The following is a 21,200-nucleotide window of genomic DNA, read 5'->3' on the forward strand; positions in this document are numbered from 1 at the left end:
TGGTACTCCACTAGATTATCGTCGCACTACGCACTCCATCACGGAGTGAAGGCAGTGGAAGACCCATTGTGCCTACGCAAGATTTACAAGCACTGGGATCAGGGCATCCAACACTTGAACTGCGCTTCCGAGCTGTTCACGCATTCGAGTTGCCCACAAGCATGCGAATCACATTCATCAAAGACTTGAGAATCTTCACATTCCAGTGGTCATGCTCTGTCAGCTCCTATAGGTGAAGTGTGGAACATTGTTGTGTCACTCCTTGTTGCAGTTTATCCGCAGGGCTTATCCTTGGCAATGGTGGCCATGCTTCATCCACGGCATTCTTTTCAGCTGCTGCATTATCAATGCGCGGGTTAGCTACATTCTGCAGCGATGGTGGAGCGAAGTCGACATCAAGAGGCTTTGCGAAATGTATATTCTCTGTGCACCAAGCAGAATTCTTTGATGAGTCGCTGCGACGAGCATGATGTTCCCTGACGTCAGCAGCTGCTTCTCGATGAGTCGAACGATCCCTCACCATTTTCTTCGAGACGGAGAGTCCCCGCTTAACTTTTGGACATCCTCTGATGTGGTGTCGTGGGGCTCCTGATAGTTTGGACACTTATAAGCTTTAGCCTGGCAGTTGTCTGCAGAATGTTGTGCTGCACAACGGCAACATATCGTAGATCTTCCACGGACGGTGCTCACGCAACTGAATTTCTCGCATTTTCTACACAGAAGTCGCCTGGGAACAAAAGACCGGACAGCATGTCGGAAGTGACCGACCTTGGCATGCAATAGAAGTCATCCACATTTAAAGATGAGTTTTACACATTGGGGAGACGAGCCACCTGGAGTAGTTGGGTCCCATCGATGGCAGGCTTAATCAAAAGTGGCAGATTCTCGCTTGAGATGACCACATCAATGTCATATATGATGCCTGTATAACCTCTTTTCCCAGCAGGATGATGGCACGAAGATTCATGCCACCGAGGACAGTGACAGCACTCGGAGAGTTTAACGCTGACGCTTGAGTTACTTCTACCGCAACAACATTCTTCCGAGAGTTGACTCTGACGTCCTCAATGCCATTTGGCAACAGTGTCTTGAGCTCAACCGATGCAACTTGCCTGTTGAAGAGCCTCATTTTAAGTGGAACACTGTTCCCTGTTCGACGGGAATGGAAATGGAGTCGCCCGCACTTAAACCGGACTTAACGGCTTCCGTGTTCGGAGCCTCAAGGAAGCGGAACTGCCTATCGAGCGACAGCGAGGCTACCCTGATAGACTCGACCGAGAGCGATGACAGCTCCGACGACGACTACGTGACTGTCCTGAACCAGAAAGCAAAGCGGCGGATGCTCAGGGCCTCTGTGGACCCACCTACCATGAGGGCTCAACATAGTTCACCGAAGCACAGCATCCTTTTCTTACCTGCCGTACCCTCGAGAGTAGAGTTTGTTGAGGTAAGAAGCACCTGCCCCAAAGATGTTCAAGTATGGGATTCAGGATAACATTCTGGCGCGTGCTTCGCGGAAAAAGTTTCGCGAGCGCTAGCTATAACCTAGATAACCCAGGCGGAATCTCTCTTAGAAAGGCCTTGCAAACTTACTTGAAGATTGTTTACCGATACCCATATTTGCTTTAAAACGCTGCCCGTCCCGAGCTTAAATTCAGCTGCGGTGGTCTGTGAGCGCGTGCGCATGTATAAAAGGGGGCTTCCTGTTAAGAAAATTGAAACTTTCAAAAATTTATGACCCTCCCCCCTCCCCTCCCTCACCTTATCAGAAGTAAGCCATGGCTAGGAAGGTATAACGTAACGACTCGTTTCAGTGGGTTCTGCTCTTTCGTTATCGCACCACCAATCACGAGCGGCCGGTCATGGTGCTAAGGTAAGCAGAGCGCCGTTCGGATCACTGAAGATAAGCGAAAAGGAAAGTAATTGCGTAAAACGTTACACTTTGCTGGCCCTATAGTTCCTGCTTTTACCATTGTTCACTGAAATGCGCACAGTTGGGCTATCGGCAAGAAGCAAATCATTAGTTCGCTACCTGTGCACAAAGTATTTTAGCAACTGAGTACAGCGCGTCAGGCATTTTGCTGGGCTAACATCTTCAGCTCTTTTACTCTCGTGGTATACCGCTCTATCATTGCCGATTCGGCTAACAAGAACTAATCCAAGTTACTTCCCGTTGGCAAGGTCATCGTTTAGACAAATTGACGTTCTGTGAATAGAAGGGATTCGGCAAATAGATAAATGATGACGGCTACATCGCAAACGTAAATTTCGCTGGATAACTGTTATGGTGATGGCGACTTGCGGTGAAGAAAAATGAGCATAATGTGTGCAATATGGTGCCTCTTTCTCGACTGCAGTCACCCAGGCGTACACATATCAGCATTAGGCAAAACTTTAAGTCATGAGCAGAGTGTGCGTATGGGAGAGAAAGAGAGAGAGAGAGAGATTATCGCCAGATAGTCCCACAAACACCCAGAGGCACTGCCAGCATTCGACCAACTAGTCACGATATGCGAAGTGCTGCGTTGCCAAGAAGGAAATTGACCCAAGCTTTTCCCTCTACTTCGTAGCTCAAACTGAGCCTATCCGGCTGAGCATATATTTTTTTCTATTCCTCTTTGTTCTTTTTCCTCTAGTTTTGTTTCAGGGCCAACACAATGATTATATACAGAGTTAGCTATGTACGTAGTGACCAGCAACGCACACAAGCCCTTGTACTTATGTGGGCTGACTACTATTGCACTGATTTGTTTTGGAAAAATTAACTGATAGACTGATTGTCCCCATTCACAAAGCTGAGGAACATCACCGGCTCGCTATGAAGTCACCACCCAATATTCTTTACAGCGCGTTATAATTGCTGTCTTATCTCTCTATTGTAGTCCTCGATAATTTAATTATGAATTAGGGACAGTTTTTTTTTTTTGCCATCGCGCTAGCAGCACTTGTTCTGGTAATTCAAGTGCACGACAAAGCGGGACCCGTGCGGAGCTGCAGTGCGGGCTGGCAGTGTAGCGCAACCAAAAAAAAGAAAAACCTTTGATCGCGCCCGTGCACAGGCGCCATGGTGGGTGCGCGCCAGTCGCGGCTACAGGCGGGGAGAACAGCGCACTCGAGAGCCACTTAGAGCCGAGCCAAACCCTCGGCGCTGCTGTTTACTGCGAACAGTCAGGAGGTCGACATCGCCGGAAAAACAAAGCTTAGCGGAGAAACACTGCGCGCGGAAATCTCGTTTCTGCCTCTGCTGCTGCTTCGGCTCGGGGGGGGGGGGGGGGGGGGGGGCTCTCGTAGACGCAGCAAAGCAGCAGCGCTATGGCCTCTTGTTTTTTTTTACGGGCGCGTCGTAAAATAAATCCGGCGGCGTGTACCGCCGCGAGCTGGAGGCGGCGCGCAGCAAATCGATAACAATCGCTGCGCGCACCACCGGCACGACTCGGGCTGGCTGTCGGCGCGCGAGGGGAGAAAACTGGGTGGCGATTTCCGGCCGCCTACGTACGACACTCCGCGCACAGCGATCCGACCCGCGGTGCAAGTTGCAGCGCTTTGCATTATCCCTACAAGCGGTAGAAAATTGCGGTGGAATAAAGCGCGACCGGTGACAAGTTTAACAATAACGGCAGGAGGTCCGATGCAGGGGATAGGCTGCGCTATATCCCGTTTCTCTTCCTGCCCCCTCGGACAAATTATCGCCGCCGCCACCTCTCGCGCTAGAGTTACAGATGCGACCGACGAAATGCGGAGGCTATCCTCTTGGCTGATGTAAATCACTGATGATGCGCGGATTGACCACCTGCATAAGCTCCAGCGCGTAAAGGTGACGTGGTATTCACGGTGCCAGAACGAACTCATGTCTTTTTTTTTTCCTGTTTGTTAAGGCCAGACGTTATAGAAACATCGAAAAAAGTATAGCGTCTGCTTGCGTAAGGCTTTTTTTATTATTTTATGCTATGTTGTTAAGTTGTACCAAACGACACGTGACAGATCACTCCTGAAAATAAAATAGAAAGTGAGCCCGTGAGAGTACAGGCAAGGTGCATCTAAATAGGTCGCAGCTTGGGATGAAAAGCGCGCCATAACCGATCGCCAGAGATATCAGTTAGTGGTACACGATTGAAGCGTGACTAGGTGAAGGGGGGACAAGCACTGATACTAGAAAACCTATGTGAAACCGAAAATTTTAATCAGGATACTCTCATACGAGCAAATATTCCATTTCAAATATTTTTGCTGCACTAAAACAACAAATGTTAATTTTTTTTTTCTATTTCACAATTCATGAGGTCGTTCTACGTGACCCCTACCAACTAGTGATTGGCAGTTTTCATGAAAAAGCGCTAACAACGAAGACGAAAGAACACATATTACAGGACTGGCGTTGTGTTCCTTCTTCTTCGTCTTTAGCGCTTTCTTATGAACTCTGTCAAGATGAACCAACTCGCACTAATCAAGGTATTCTTGTAACCAGTGATACTGGCTCAGGACTTGGCAAGACTGTGCAAGTCATCTATTATGTCGTGCAGAACGGCGTTGCTCACTTGAACGAGGCGGTTTCATCCGAGTTTTTTTTTTTTTCTTTAAGAGGAAGCTTTAGCTCCGAACTCCGACACGGCCTATTCAAATACATGTAAAACGCAAAAACGTTTTTCGGAGATAACCCCTGGACCGATTTTAATGAAATTTGTTGCAGTTGAGAGAGAAGGTTAAATTCTAATGACTATTGGAAGTGTAATTTCGATTCAGGGTTTGAATTTTGTTTAAAATATTTCCAAATATTCGACAGTTTGAAAAAAATACAAGTGCAAAGTTTACAATTTCATAGCTCTGCATCAAGAACAGATATCGCGGTTCTGTACAAAGCATCTATTACATCATTCAAAGCGGACAAAATCGATATGTCATTTAACATCTTACGTGCACTTGTTACTTGTTTAGAAAGGTTCTACAAAAGCTGTATTTACATATTTCTAAATTTTTTGATATTCATGCGTAACATATAAATTTTGTCCGCTTTAGATGCGCTATTAGATGCAATTCCCAGAATTGTATTATCATTTATCGTTGTTGAGTTACAGAGTTGTAAACTTGATAGTCCCGTTTCTCGGAAATTTTCGATTTTTGCCAATTTTTAATAAAAAATTGACGACCTAACTCGTAAATTAGAAACCAACAGTCACTACATTTTAAGTTTTTCTTTTAAATGCAACAAACGTTGTCAAATTTGGTGCAGTGGTTGCCGAGAAAAATTAGTTCTCCTTTTACATGTATTTAGATAGCACCCGAGCTAAAGCTTTCTCTTAAGCGAAAGCTTTAGTGCTCCGAGGAGGCACATGACGTCACAACGCGCGCCTCGCCGCAGGTATTTCTCTTTCTCGCTCCCTAGTTACTACTGCGCATGCGCCACTAGTAGCACCGAGCCACAGGTGTTCCGCCGCTGCGCAGCGCCGCGCCCATCCGCACCCGCCGTTTGGTATGACGCCACTTGCGTTCCTCGTCGTTGCGCTCGCCTCCGCTCGCTTCGCCAGCTGCGTCGCATGCCTGGTAATATGTCGGAGGATTGAAAAGGAGAGCTCGCGTGCGCCGCAACCACAGTTGAAGCGGCAGTATTGACGGCGACAATTCTGATAAGCAGGAGGAGACCTGGAATCGACATCGGAACGAGATGACGAGGAAACGAATCACCCAGGAAACAGGCGAACAGCGCGCCGAACGACTGGCGAAACGCAACAACATAGCTAGACAACCAGACTAACCTGGACTTGCAATCAAGATTAACCAAGGCTCACCATGCTATGCCTTAGCTTTCGCTACGTATATCCTGGCATAGCCGAGCTAAGCCACTGCCATTTTTTTATTATTATTTCCTTGCTTGTTTGTTAAAAGTGTGGTGGGGCTTCATTTCAAATTTTGTCTGACCTAGCGAACGCCATTCATTGGCGAAAGGTGTTAGTAAGTATTTTGTTATCGTGCAAATTCGCGCAGTGGAATCTGACGCGCTTTGTCTCGTCGTGACGATAAATGCGGAACGCTCTGCGAAGAAACGTCGCGCTATGTTCTTTCACTCTCCGTAAAATAGGCTCTGAGTGTCCGACGGGCAGCAAAATTAGTTAGTCGAATGTTTTCTGAATGATAATGTAGGGCAACGTTGTCTTGTCGGATAACTGTTGGATATGAATACATGTTGTCGCACGGAATTACGAATGATTTTGTGAAAAGATTTCGCATATGTTGCTATACATCACGACTGTGTGCTGGCCATACTACTTCTCATCCACTGAAACATGTTTTGTTTCGTCAGTTATATTGGTTCCATTATTCTAGACCAATAAAAGTGAAGTTGCTTTTGAAATCTCTGTGGCACTATCATTTATTTCGGTCCTATTCGCTAAACTTTCTAAGGAACCTACTGGAGCAATTGCCGTCAATAACAGCCTAATTATTTTCACATTAACACATACGCCACTCCTATAGTTTAATGACACGCTGGCACTTCAGCTGAGGCGAGTCACAATTCCGCTTCAGCCTCAAAATAAAAAAATAAAAAAAAGCTGGCGTAGCGGTCCAAATGCCTGACGCTAAAGAAATTCAAACATTCGCGCCAAGAAGCACAATATATTGACGTCACTACCATTTCTGGTTGTGACGTCACTCTACTTTTTGTTATTTTTTGCTTGCTCTTACTTGTCCCCCCGATACGTAAACGACGACGGTTGCAACGAGCCGCCATTTTCTTGCCATGTGGGCTTTTATGGAAGCTTCGCTACGAGTTTACGCATGCCTTGGTAGAGGCGGCATCGTTCAACAGGCACAGAACTCTCACGTTCGCCGCCACCTTGCGACCTGTTTAGCAAGAAGTCTCGCGTGTTCCCTGATGAACGCACGGCGTACTATGCGACCTACGTAATAAGCTAGGAACTCATAATAGCAGGCGTAAGAGCTGCAAATGTCACAGCCGTAGTTGCTGCTGGAAATTACATCGCCGCTTCCTTCTATATGTGACGCAGCGAGCGAAGAGCCTCGTTCGCTTAGTGATGCGCCATGCCTTGAACGCCGTGATTCTGCGCTGTTAGATATGGCGCCGTTTCCTGAGGCTACTTCGAGTTCCCCAAACCACTTCGAAACGCAGCACAGCTAATTGAGGAATGCCGAAGCAGGAAAGCACATTCCAGAGGAGCGGCCGAGCAAACAAGTTTAAGGCAACAAGTTCACGTGCCAACAAGTTCGTGCGCCGCCGGGATTAGCAGGTGGGCCTCGGACAATGAAGCATGAGCAGCCCTCCCCTTCTCCTCGTTAGAAGTGCATTGCCAGTCTGCGAGGCAAGACCACAGAGAGTCGCCAGGTGTGACACCGCGACACGGGCGCCTACCATTGGCTGAAAGTGGCGTCATCGGAGCGGACTCTCCCATTGGTCAAACATGACGTGACTTACAGTGCTCGAAGGGTTTATAAGAAGCCTTCCAGAGAGACCTGAGCATTCTGGGACATTCCCTGATTCCCTGATTCACCTCTCTCGAACTTCTTGCCGCGGGCCGCAGCGTCCGAGTTGCTGCTGGCCCGTAATGACTGTACAACTGTTACTTGTCGCTCACCTCTCTGTACATGATGTAGAATAAAACCCTCCCAAGTTTTGGGTTTTCATCCCGAAGTCCGTCCCTCAACCCCTACATCTGGTTGGCAGCGGTAGGATCGCCTCCGAATGCATCAGCTGGTGGCAGCGCTACGGATAAACCTTCGTCAAGAGAGATCCTAAGGAACCGGGAAGAGCGAAGAAGAGAAAGCCTTCGTCGAAAGAGGTCCGAAGAAACTGGGAGTAGCGAAGAAGGAGCGAGCCTTCGACCCAGGGAGTCCGGAGGAACCGGGAACAGCGGACGAATGAACCGGATGGCAGGGTGCTGCAACCGTAAGTGAGCGCGTGGTTTTTTTCCTTATGATTCGCCAGACTCAAAGGTTGTGTGTTCAATTTTGATAGTTCTGGGAATCGGGAGTTTGATGCATTGTGTGTTTGCACAAATTAATTAAGGAAAACAGTTTTGACCACCTGTCGGGGCAGCTGCCATGGATCTTAGAAGGTTGACGAGGTTAGACTTGTTGTTGGTGTGCGACGATTTGGGAGTTGAGGCGAACGAACGGATGGAAACGCCAGCTATCATAAAGGCGATTAATGATAGTGGCAATGATGATAAAAGCATTGAGCTTGCTTGGGAGGTGATACAGGAACCACGGGAGCGAGAGCGTCGTGTACGTTTGCGGGAGTGTCGTGAACTTAGGAGTGAGCTTAAGCGTGAAGAACGCGAGAATGAACGGAAGCAGGAGCTTCAAGAACTTACTCTTAGGTGTCAGCGTCACGAACGTGAGAATGAACGCGAACGTGAGTATCAGGAACATAAGCTTGAGCGTGAGCAAAAGTATGAGAGAGAGAAGGCAGCACTGATCAAAGAGATACAGCATTGTGATCAGTTATTGGCACAGAGACAACGGCTGTCTGAGAATTCTGTAGGTAGTACAGAGCGAAAGAATGAGGAAGTGTCTAGCGGACTTTCGCCAAAAGCCGACGAGAAGAGTAGTGCCTGTGAGATTAGCTGCAGATTCATAAGTGAAGGGAAAAGGCTAGCCGCTAACGATGCCTTAGTGGCAACAGAGGCCGTTAAAGGCCGCAGTGAGAGCGACGAGGTGCTGTGCCAACAGATGACTGTGGAGACAGCTAGGCCAGCTGCGAACAAATTGGCACAGTTACCGAGCGTGTGTGTCGCTGGTAATGTTAGCGAGGTTGCTAGCGAAGAAAAGGGTACTGTTGATCCGACAGAAGCGAGCACCCATGTAGAGCCAGATGTGCGTGCAGAAGTGAAGTGCGAGCTGAGCGATGCAGTTGAGGGTAATTCTCAGGATTGTGAGCTGCGTAGCTCAAGAGAATGCAACTGCATTGTTCAGGGATCGGTGCGGCTCTCCGCCAGTCTAGATAACCTAGATAGGAATGCTTCATTTATTAATCATTCGGACTGTGCGCGTGAGACAGCGATCGATACCGACGGGCTGTGTGCCGATGCACAGCGTGAGCTGGGCAATGTAGCAGAGGGCAGTTCGCAAGAGTGCGAGTTGTCTAACTCGAGTAAAGCCTGCTGCATTGTGCCAGAGTTGGTTGAGCTGTCCGCCAGTCGAGGCAGAGCGAGTGTTGATTTAAGTGAGAATCACTCAGACTGTGCGGGTAAGAGACCGATCCGGGCCGACGAAATGTGTACCGGCCAGCACGAGGCACGAGAAGGCGACATGAAGGCGAGTGCAAAGAGAAAGCGCCGTAAAAAGAAGCGCGTTAAAGACCGAAAGTCGGTAATTAATGTAGCGCCGCCAAACATGGCGAAAAACCCAAATGGGCAGGGCGCGAGGAGAAGAAAGGTGCGGTGGTCACTGACGATGTTGACGCATCCTATACGTTCGAGCCACAGGTCAAAAGGGGACCGCGAAGCATGTTCTGCGCGGACAAAGGGCACGAGGCAGTTAATCTCCTCGTCGTTCCGTAGTTCTTTTCATAGCTCAGCGTGCAGTTCGAAGAAACGCAAGGTGGCAGGACGAGACCAGGTGGGGAGTAGCGACGCGGTCAGTCGAGTTTCTGAGGAAAGCGGGGCGCCAGGACGCAAATTGGCAGGAGACCGTAACGTCTTGGGGGAGCTGATAGTGAATCAGCCCTTTTGTAGTCTCTCGGCAGCCAGAGTAGTTTTCAAGCCGCGACCAGCTCGGGGACGGCTCAGAGTATGAGTCAGACATAAGCGTCTGGAAAGGGAGGCCAAGAGAGCTTCCGTAGTAAAACGTGTTATTTTGTTTGTTATTTTGAGCATCGGAATGTTTTCGCGATTTGAGACTAGGATTTCTTTCAATATGTAAGGTTTGAGCTTTGTTTGTGTTTTCGTTCGAGAAGCTCGAGATTTGAAAGATGCGTTTTTGGTAAACCTGTAGTCTCGCGAGATGCTCATTAATAAGTAGATAGGCTTTTTTGTGTGTGTGTGAGTAACCTGAAGGTCAAGGTTATCGTCGAAAGGCCTATGGTAAAGCGCGTGTGTTATTTAACCTTCTTTCTTTTTAAGCGTTGAATTTTCTAAGGTTAAGCGCGTAGATTTTCAGTGAGTGCATGATTTGCACGGAGAAGCGTTCTTAGTTCCATTAGCGCGTGTCCTGCGTGGACGGAAGGAAGCAGACTTTATGACTGGGTTGCTAGTGTGTGTGGAGGGCAGCCGTATTCTGACTTCTTTAGTGAGCGTGCGTGGAGAGAGTTAGTAGAAGACGCATCATTTTAAGGGTTCTGCGGAGTGTGTAAGTCCCGCGAGTTTAATTGTTCGTTTAAGTCACGTGTCCTGTAGGACTTTCAGGAAAGAAACGTGAGTAAGCGTAATGAAGAGTTTGCCTACAACGCAAGTACGCGTTTTGTTTAATGACCACAAGGCTAGTGCGCTTGTGATTATGTACTTGTGAGGTTGACCAGATTGTTCAGTGGCACCAATACGTGCGATAAGTACGCCACTACGATAGATTGGAAACATGCTGTTCGTGTAGTTAGGCCACTTAAGTTATGTTCGGCTGTTTTCATTTGTTGTTTGCATCGTCAACGACCCTTTTGTTTTGCAACAGCAATAGTACTCTGGTCTTGTCGGCAATCGAGGAGAAATGGATAGCTGTTTGGAAGGGTGGTTGGAACTGTTTTGTCGAAATTGGGGAAATAAAAGATCAGGGTTGATTTTGACACAGTAATAGTCTGGCGAGTCAGGGGTGAAGAGCCTGCGCTTACGCGTGGTGCAGCGCTGTGTTGTTTTGTTTGTTTGACGTTTGTTCTCCAGGGCCCAGGATCCCGAGGGTTGTCAAACGAGGCTCGACCCCAGTACCCTGCAACTTCTTTCAGCGTTCCTCATGGCCAGCGAATTGAGTTCACCGGCCATTCAGAACTACCGGGGCGAGGACGAGCTGTTAGATATGGCGCCGTTTCCTGAGGCTACTTCGAGTTCCCCAAACCACTTCGAAACGCAGCACAGCTAATTGAGGAATGCCGAAGCAGGAAAGCACATTCCAGAGGAGCGGCCGAGCAAACAAGTTTAAGGCAACAAGTTCACGTGCCAACAAGTTCGTGCGCCGCCGGGATTAGCAGGTGGGCCTCGGACAATGAAGCATGAGCAGCCCTCCCCTTCTCCTCGTTAGAAGTGCATTGCCAGTCTGCGAGGCAAGACCACAGAGAGCCGCCAGGTGTGACACCGCGACACGGGCGCCTACCATTGGCTGAAAGTGGCGTCATCGGAGCGGACTCTCCCATTGGTCAAACATGACGTGACTTACAGTGCTCGAAGGGTTTATAAGAAGCCTTCCAGAGAGACCTGAGCATTCTGGGACATTCCCTGATTCCCTGATTCACCTCTCTCGAACTTCTTGCCGCGGGCCGCAGCGTCCGAGTTGCTGCTGGCCCGTAATGACTGTACAACTGTTACTTGTCGCTCACCTCTATGTACATAATGTAGAATAAAACCCTCCCAAGTTTTGGGTTTTCATCCCGAAGTCCGTCCCTCAACCCCTACAGCGCTTGTATCTGCTGCCTACTCTCGCCACAGCAACAATAAGGCACAAGCATTTTTTTCTAAGAGACTGTCCAATTGGTTCGTGTGCAAGCGATGGAGGGTCCCTGTTCCGACTGCGCCGGCACATGCATCGAGCGCAGGGGCCACGGAGCTTTTTTTGCAGAACGGAAAGGGCATAGTACTCTGCTCGTCGCATTCCTCAGCCTCTACACTTGGGGCGCATGTGCGAATGCGTGCGACCAGAAAAATTGTTAATGAGGTTGCCGTCCAGAACAATGGCACACAAATGCCGATCCGAGGTCCCTTAGGGGGTCCTCGAAGGCGTTTGTGTACCTTCCGCACCGCCCACAAGATTTTTGAGGCCCGATTTTGTTTGTTTGTTGTTGTTTGGTTGCTATTTGTTGAGAGTTGTCAATGCGAATTAAGTGAGTGCAGCCCCCACTGCGGCGGTTATGATTTATTCGTGTTACCTTTTTATTTATTTCGGCACCTCCGCGCACTTGAACTAAACGGGACTAAATATACAATTTTGCACTACTGCAGCAATACGCATGACTATAGCTCAATTAGCTGATGACAGGCTATCCGGAACAGTTTCCGCGTATGCGGATCGAACGCTTCCATTGCACATTCACAAATAACTAGCGTCGCCCGTGTTATTTTTGCTTTCGTAATATATTTCACCATTTTCCCTGGGGCTCCCTTTCACCGGTGTGCAAGGAGACCTCGATGCATTCATCGTCGAGCACCGCTGGATATTGAACCATTGTTGAGCGCGGCACTTGATCTGCGCGCCCCTCTTGACCGGTAAGCAGTGATCGTACAGGCCGCAAACGATACATCACTCGGCAGAAGGCGTTAGACCCGCGTGTACAGCATAGGAACAAGTGCGGAGCAAACGTATCATTAGTCGAAGCTGGATGCTTCCGACCCGAAGCTGAAAGTGCGCGACAAAAGACAATGGAAAGACCTTTCCGCGTTGTGGCGAAACGAATTCCAGGTTAAGGCTGCGAGTGCAGAACTAAAAAGGTCGAAAATAACGTGCTCAGTTTGATTCCCAATTAGCGCGGAAAATACCAACAAGACAAATATTGCGAGCCTCCAGACTCGTCTGACTATGTTACTTATGCGTAGACAAAGTCGCGAAAAAAAAAGATGCATGACGTCACAGGCATAGATGTCGTTCGTCACGCCATCGCCTCTTAGTCAGCCTGCTTTGTCCAGGAAGTGAAATTTGTTAAAGAGGGCTGGAACAAATGACGGATGATGCAAGAGTCGTTTGCCGAAGAAGTCTTCCCGTGTTTAAAATTAAGAGTGGCAGCGTCGTAAATAATATTTTAAAAATATCCTATAAAATGCAGGGAAGAATATGAAATTAATATATGGGGTTTTACGTGCCGGAACCGCTTTCTGATTATGAGGCATGCCGTAGCGGAGGACTCCGGTAATTTTGACCACCTGGGGATCTTTAACGTGCACCTAAATCTAAGTACACGGGTGTTTTCGCATTTCGCCCCCATCGAAAAGCGGCCGCCGTGGCCGGGATTCGATCCCGCGACCTCGTGCTCAGCAGCTCAACACCTTAGCCACTGAGCAACCACGGCGGGTAAGAATATCAAATTATCAAGTTCAACGTCCCAAAGCCATACGAGAGACGCCGTAGCGGAGGACTACGGAATAATTTAGGCCACTTGGGGCGTTCTTTAACGGACACAGAGAGGTATACGTAGGAATACAGCCGCCGCGACAGAGAATCGAACACTCAGTCTCATGAGCAGCAGGACGTCACAGCCACTCAGCCACAGAAAGGTGAGGAAGAAGACATGAAACGAGAAAAGTAAAAATGCTCTATTACTTTGAGTTTACGGAACAAAAAGAAAAAAGACTACGGAAAGCCAATCCCGGTTGCTATCCAAGAATGCGTTTAGCGTGCTTCGTAAAGTGATTTTTCGTGGCACTACGTCGCATTATGCATTAGGAGTAGCGCTCCCTTTACCACCGTGCCTACCCATACGCGGGAGCCAACCGGTCCTTCAAGCTCCACGTCTTCAAAGATCAGTTCGGAACCCCGCGCAGTGTCTCAAACAGCAGCATCTGCGTCTTAACCAAAGGCACAGCGTCTCCAAACGTATACCAACGCTGTTCGTATCACCGGCACGACCACATGGTGGTACCATAACCACCGTGCGGTTTTTCCCACTCTGTTATACTGCGCTATCTTCGAGATCGACCCGCAGAAGCGGTTAGACGGTCATAAGGAAATCGCGGTTTTTTCCGAAAGAGAGCGAGACGCTTTAAAAAAATATATCGCTGCAACGAATGTTGTGTTTGTTTTCGCACATTAAACTGTGATAAATCGCTTTTTCCATCGGCCACGTCAATCAATGTTAAGCCAAACCAGATTCCAACCGAAGGAACGTAAGAACGTGTTTGGTTTGCAACGAGGCACTTATTTTTTCATTCTTTCGATCCTCGTCATTGGCTCGGACGCCAGTGCGCCGCCATTATTGGATGATAAGGAAAGAGTGGGAAATAAATCCTTACAAAATAATGCTTAGGGATTGAAGTCAACTACTGACGAGGCAGCGCTCAGTAATAAATGAGCAGTTCATCTGCCTACCAATTGAGCGCTCTGATGTCCTGACACCTTCAAATCTTGATACGGTCAGGGCGTTGCTTGCTGTTCGAAAATGTCAGGCGCAGTGGTCCTAAACAAGTGGCGGGTGGCACAGCAAAGACGAGCCACCGATGAATTGCTACGCTAGCAACTGCGGCACTCGGCCAAATGATTTTGTATCGCCAATCGAGGACATTTCAAGCCGTGCGAGAAATCCGAGAAGACATCACACAGGCTAAACTTTTCCGCTTGGAAAAATATATATTCTTTACATTGCAAGCACGGGACTGATCACGAGTGCTGCGTGCTTCAGTATATTGCTCAATCAGGGCCATTTTTTCTTCTTTTCTATGCAGAAATATATTTACACCGATGTATATCGTGAAAGAAAACGTCATAAGCGAATAGAATATTGCGCTATTTGTTGTATCTAAGCGCTCGTTTGCAGCACCATGCGTGTCGGTCGATGTAAAGGCCATAATAGCCCCCACAGCCGTGGAGGCGGCAAGTTTAACGGCACTACAAACCGTGAGAGCGATGCAGTTGGTTTTTACTACGTTCAAACTACGGTCGAATCATTATCAAAGCGATCATAAGCTGTATCGTTACGCTGTATCGTTATGTTAAACGCTGCTGATCGTTTACGTTGGCATCTCAGTTACTCATATATATCAGGACAGGCAAATTAAGTCGACGTCTACAATGTCTATCAGTGTCTGCCAATCGATGTCTGCAGTGTCAGCTAGGTTACACAAATAAATATTTGATGGTCGACGCACCGCAAACACAAATAGACAACGCAAGCAGAGGGGCCACCACAGTTCGCAAAGCAGTGGCTCCCAAAAGTACACGTCGCTTCTGTGGATTAGCCGTCGCTCTAAGTGGGAATGCCGGAAGTTCCAAGAGCGGACAACGAAAACCAGAACTTAAACATTCATTGGCCACCTAGGCTCGTCGTAGCTGGATCCATGTAGCAGTTGTTCGGCATCTCAACAAGTACGCTGGCGCCTGTTTCGATTCCTACAGCCCTTAGGCTGAATAAAATGTTTACGCTAGCTACGTTTACGCGTGCTTTTCTAGTGAAATATCCGCGCATTGTGTACGTAGTCTGAACTTAGCCTCACTCGAGACAGAAACATCATATCATTGTGGCACCAGCGTGTTTCACCCGTGACCGCTCAAACGCGCTCTTGCGACGCGTCTGGATTGCTAGATAAATTAGCAGGCATGGTGTCACGCGCGCACAAGCAAACGTGAACACATCTCACTCGATGATCGCCGAAACTCGCTTTTAAAAAACTGGACTGAGAAGTGCGGCAGCAGCAGCGAACGGATTGACCTGCGTGCTGCCTCTCCAACATGAACTAAGCGGCGAAAACACAGCGCACACGAAGCTATCAGTACTTGGTGCTCTCTGTCCCCATCGCAGGTGGTCTCTGTCCCCATCGCAGGATACCCGAGTCCTTCCATTTTTGGAAAGACTCAAAAATTGGAAGGATTCTGGCCATACGCAGCAGCCGCCGGAGTAGAACGCCCATCCTCGGTGCCTTGCGCGCGACCGAAGACGGCGCGCTTCCTCCCCCCTTTTCTCCTGTGTGCGCATGAGATAGAGCCGCCATCATTGGCTCACCGTCGCGCGCTTTGACTCGCACATACAGCATACGGCGTGCAACGACTATTATCGCCCTTGGACTTTATGCGGATTGTCACGGCGACGGCGATGGCACAAATGCGCCTGGAGTGTCCATATAATTCCTATCACAATAAAACTAAAGAGCGCTGTGCTGACACAACTCGCATGTTGTTGTCCAAGGACCCCAATCTTTGATGGCGAAGTATCCTCGACGCTCCAATCCAATTTCAGGTGGCCGCCATTGCTAACTAAACGGAGGAAAGAATACGGCGAACAATTTTACACTCCTTCGCGAAGTAATCTAATTTCGAGCCTCCTTTTTGGGCTGTTTGCTGCATCTTACGAAACGTCTTCCCCTATTTGTAAGACGGCAAAAAGAGGGAAAGAACAGCAGGGATTAACCACCGAACCGAATCGCAACTTTCGCTCGCCTTCGCTGGCTGAACGTTTCGCGCCAGCGGGCGCTTTTGCGGAATCCACTCTGTCGTGCCCACCGTTTCATAAGACGGAAAGCACGCGCGAGAATTGCTCGGAAACGGCCCCGTCCCGTCAGCTTCAGCTGCGAGACGGCACGAGAGGCAAGGCGATGTCGGGAAGGGGATTTAGATGGAGGCGGCGTTGCTAAACTGGGCTCCAACATTGGCGGCAGCAAAAAGGGCAATGCAGATGAGTTGCAGCGAGCACAATATGTGCCACCGCCTTTCTGCAGATAACAATAAGGGTTAGGAATCACAATATTTATGCGGCCGTGAGCAAAGTATGAGGAGTAATCCTGTCTTTCTGTTCCAAACAGTGGTATAATTTTCTTTGTTCTTCCGGAAGCACATTTCTCAGCAAATTGCATTGGGGGCGTTTGCTTCAATATCGACATGGCCCGGTAAGCTGATTACTTCGGCCGGTTGGTGCATGATTCGCGAAGGCCTAAGATGACAGCTCAAGGATGGGACGTGAAGCAAAGAGGATAAGCAAAATGCCAACTTAATACACTTTATCGGTGGGGAAGTGTAAACATTACAACTCAAGCAATCGTGTATAACTTGAACGTAATGAATATAATACCCGACAGTGAGAAATCACTCCGAGACGTCAACAAGTTCCTTATCAAACAGGATTGCCGACGTTCCGCTGATCTCCCTTCCTTGTTGTTCATGAAGTATGCCTGATATACTCCACTGTTTAGTCAAGCAAAAAATATATATATAAATAAAAGAGCTCGATATCCACGGGATATTCCTGATTGACAAAGAAAGACAGCAGACCATGATTGATCTTGTTCTTTAATGCGCTTGCATATCTTTCACAATGATTGCCGTCGGTGGATTGCATGCTTCACTTGTGTTCCAATAAATGGTTCTAACTTGGGGTTATGTTTGCCTTCCGTTCATTTCCGTATGCTTGGGCGTTAAACCTTCGCTAAACAAAGCTCGGAGCTACGCTGTGATTCAATCGGACTCCAAGATGTTCTTTTTGTATCCCTGATTGGCTCGACTGTTTTATCAGATCCTCTTGGTATATTTCTTCGAGTCCCCTGGCTTGAAATTATTCTCTACCTTAACAGGGTTCCACTTAGGACATCACTTTTCGCATACAGCAAATTTTGCTGAAACGGCATAGGGAGTCTTCAGTTTCCAAAAGGACTTTTACCAGGACCAGGAAAAGAATTGCACTGTTCCACTAGGCAGGCTTTCTGTTCAAATAACAGTTCAAGTGCTCTTTACTATAGCCTTGGGTTTCGCAAATAGCTGTGGTGAACGCTGCATTCGGCATAATGAAAGTCCTCAAAGTCTGGATTGATTGATTGATTGATTGATTGATTGATTGATTGATTGATTGATTGATTGATTGATTGATTGATTGATTGATTGATTGATTGATTGATTGATTGATTGATTGATTGATTGATTGATTGATTGATTGATTGATTGATTGATTGATTGATTGATTGATTGATTGATTGATTGATTGATTGATTGATTGATTGATTGATTGATTGATTGATTGATTGATTGATTGATTGATTGATTGATTGATTGATTGATTGATTGATTGATTGATTGATTGATTGATTGATTGATTGATTGATTGATTGATTGATTGATTGATTGATTGATTGATTGATTGATTGATTGATTGATTGATTGATTGATTGATTGATTGATTGATTGATTGATTGATTGATTGATTGATTGATTGATTGATTGATTGATTTTTTACATCACGAAGCAATGCTTAAGCTAAGCGATACGTCGTACCGAAGTGCGGGGGGGGGGCACCGGAATAAGACCACCTGGGGATTTTCAGTCTACACTAAAATTGTCTAGAAATGGCGCTTTTGCATTAAGTCCCCGTAGAAAAGCAGTCACAAAATCTTCAGAAACATAACATTATGATCAACTCATTATCGCGACGACGACATGCAATTTTAAGGTAGTGTTGCGACCGCCGGACCGTAGACGTGAGACTTCATACATCGTGTTGGAGTAAGAATTGCAAGCCTTCGCCAAACACTGATGACCTATTTCAAACACAACGTTTATCTTTTTGCATTATGCTCCAATATGCACATACAAGAGCATAGGAATGACGATGAGGAGAGTTCGAACTCAAATTGCCGATCTCTCAACAAAACGACCTCTCACACACACACACGCGCGCACACACACGCGCACACACACGCGCGCGCGCGCGCGCACGCGCGCACGCACGCGCGCACGCACACACACACGCACACACACACACACACACACGCACGCACACACACGCACACACGCACACACGCACACACGCGCACACGCACACACGCGCGCACGCGCGCACACACGCACAGAAAAGCACACGCACGCAAAAGCACACGCACACACGCACGCGCACACACGCGCACACGCGCACACGCGCACACACGCGCACGCACGCGCACGCACACGCACACGCGCACGCACACGCACACGCGCACGCGCACGCACACGCACGCACACACACACACACACACAGGAAAGAGACGACGCACTTTTTGGAAGACTCACTAAACGTTTAGTGAATAAGTCATCCAAAAAGTTCGTCGTCTCTTTCCTGCGTATGTTACGTTGGGTCCTGCGTGCGGCAGATGATACGATTTTTCGGACAATCTGGAGGCCTGCAGCAATCTTCATCCGAGGAGAGCTTGACCCAAAGCACATGCAACGTCACTGAATCCGGAAGGAGGGAAACACACCGAGGAGCTAGAATATCCGAAATGGGTGTGGCAGTTTTGGCCCGTTGGTATTCCGTAAGGACGCTTGCGTCTCGTTCGTACTTGTCTTGTCCCAGGGACAGGCAGGGAGAGACAATATGGCACACGCATGTCATCGACTGTAGAGCCCGCGCCCCTCTCAGTTCACGCGCTTTTACTTATTACGGGCTTGGCAATTCGCTTGCCCTCCTTGACTTGTGCTTCTTGTAACAGCTGCATTATCTCCCCGCGACAATCCCTTGCTAGCAGCTGCACCTCTTGTGGTTTGAGTTTAAAGGCGAAAGTCGTCAATCAACCGCCACATATTCGTGCCCCGTGATGCGGGTCAGTGACTGATACCGAGGGACCAACGCACGATCACTACAGTGGCCACAAATTAGCCGGGAAAATCAAAGCTGAGCGTTGAGTCATCGATACCCATATATGGATAACGCATCATATTTTTCTTCAAAAGAAGCAGAGTACGTTGATATGTTGACATGAAATGTTAATATGTTGACAGGCGTATTACTTTAGGAGACAAAGAGAATAAACATTTTTTATTGGGTGAATGTAGCTTTAGAGAGGCGTCCTCATTCCAGAATGCCTTGACATACGTGTAAGAAAATAGCTCGAAGTCGCGACATACTGCTGTGGCAATATAGTTTCAAAAAAATCACAGAAAACAATAACTGACTTCCGAATATTGCTTTTAAGATCCCTAGAATAAGAATAGAACACAAAGAGAAAAAGCAAAATGTATTTCGCCGCAGGTCCCCAGAACATGATTAAGGACCCTTCCCTTGAGTTCCATAAGTTCTCAACACTGATTTCTTCACACGTTGAATTCTCTCACGGTTTACTACTTCAACCGCAAGAAAAGCAAGAATAAAAGCGAAAATAAAAACCCGACTCGCTTGTGTAAGAGCGCCCGAGATTATACCCGAACGCACGAGAACGTGCGCGACATTAGGCGGTCCGAAACCTTCCGAACGTTCCGCAATCGCCTCTAGCTCACCGTAAAAGCTGACACGGAGCTTAGTGAAGCGCAGTGCCCGGCAGCCTCCTCCATTGTAGCGACGTTGTCATCCTTGCGCAAGTCGATGGACGGCGCATATGGAAGCTCGACCCTCAGACTGCCTAGCACAGGGAGGACGTAAGTTACGGCAAAACAAAAACTGTCGCTGCACAAACACATCCAGCGAACAAACTTCGCATTCTCCTGCTGCCCCTAGCAGCGGTGGCACCAACTTAGCGTCTGAAGCACGGCTTGAAACGGCCAGGGCGTAACGCTGGCCGCGTAAATCACTTCCGCCTGTCGCCTCCAACGCCGCGTGTCTCAGCTGGAAAATCATCGCCGTTATACGCAGAGCGGCTGTGTGGGCGTTGCTCGCAGCTGTCCACAAAAAAATTGTGCCCCCTTGTTAATCCTCCGTCCTTTTTTTCTCTCCCAGAGCAACGCGGAAAGAGCAATAAAATTGCCGGCCCTGCGGGTGACACTGTAATTTCCCTCAGAGCACGCGAGTCAGCGCGCGACAAGGCTTGTTCGCTGGATGCATGTACTACCGCGAGCTGCGATTCAAGTGTCGAATAGAACCCGCACGCTAATGACGAAAACGATGAGGTCATCTGCGCGTTTCAGAGCGCAGCTCTTATAGGTGCCCATTCCTGCGGCGAGCGTCGGCGTTGTTTCGGCGTAACCGAGTGAACCAGCGCCGCGAAGAATGAAAGCGAACGCGGAGCTCAGCGGGAGATGAAAGAAAAGCGCTATCGCAAGAGAAGGGTACAGCGGAACCATGAGGCAGAAAGCGGAGGAGAGGAGGGGAGACGGGGAGGCACATGCGCCGAGTGGCCGGCGGCCTAGGCAACTCAATGCAATGAGAATATAAATCTTATTTATAGACAATATAAATCGAAGACAAGAATACTAACAACAAAACAAGAAAAACGAAACAGCGAGTAATTTATACCAAGGTGTCTAGAGCATCATGGTTTTAAAAAAAATGGACCAAATACATTGATGAGTACAGAACATCTTATTAAAGAGCCATCAAAACACTGATGATAAATACGTTGGATGATATACATTGGAACACTGCATACATATCGCGTACAAAGACCATAAATAAAAGGAAGACAGGCAGATACAGCCAAGCGATGTTTATCATTTTGTAAATAGCCCAGCAGCGCTGAGTG

At 48.0% G+C, this 21,200-nt stretch overlaps 1 protein-coding gene across 1 annotated transcript in view; it reads right to left on the reverse strand.

The window, feature by feature from the left end:
• Positions 1 to 21,200, reverse strand: part of LOC135915098 (frequenin-1-like) — a 292,700-nt gene that overhangs the window by 255,869 nt on the left and 15,631 nt on the right. The gene's annotated exons all lie outside the window — the stretch shown is intronic.

The sequence above is a fragment of the Dermacentor albipictus genome, chromosome 1 (genome assembly GCF_038994185.2).
Source record: "Dermacentor albipictus isolate Rhodes 1998 colony chromosome 1, USDA_Dalb.pri_finalv2, whole genome shotgun sequence".
Lineage (NCBI taxonomy): Eukaryota > Metazoa > Arthropoda > Arachnida > Ixodida > Ixodidae > Dermacentor > Dermacentor albipictus.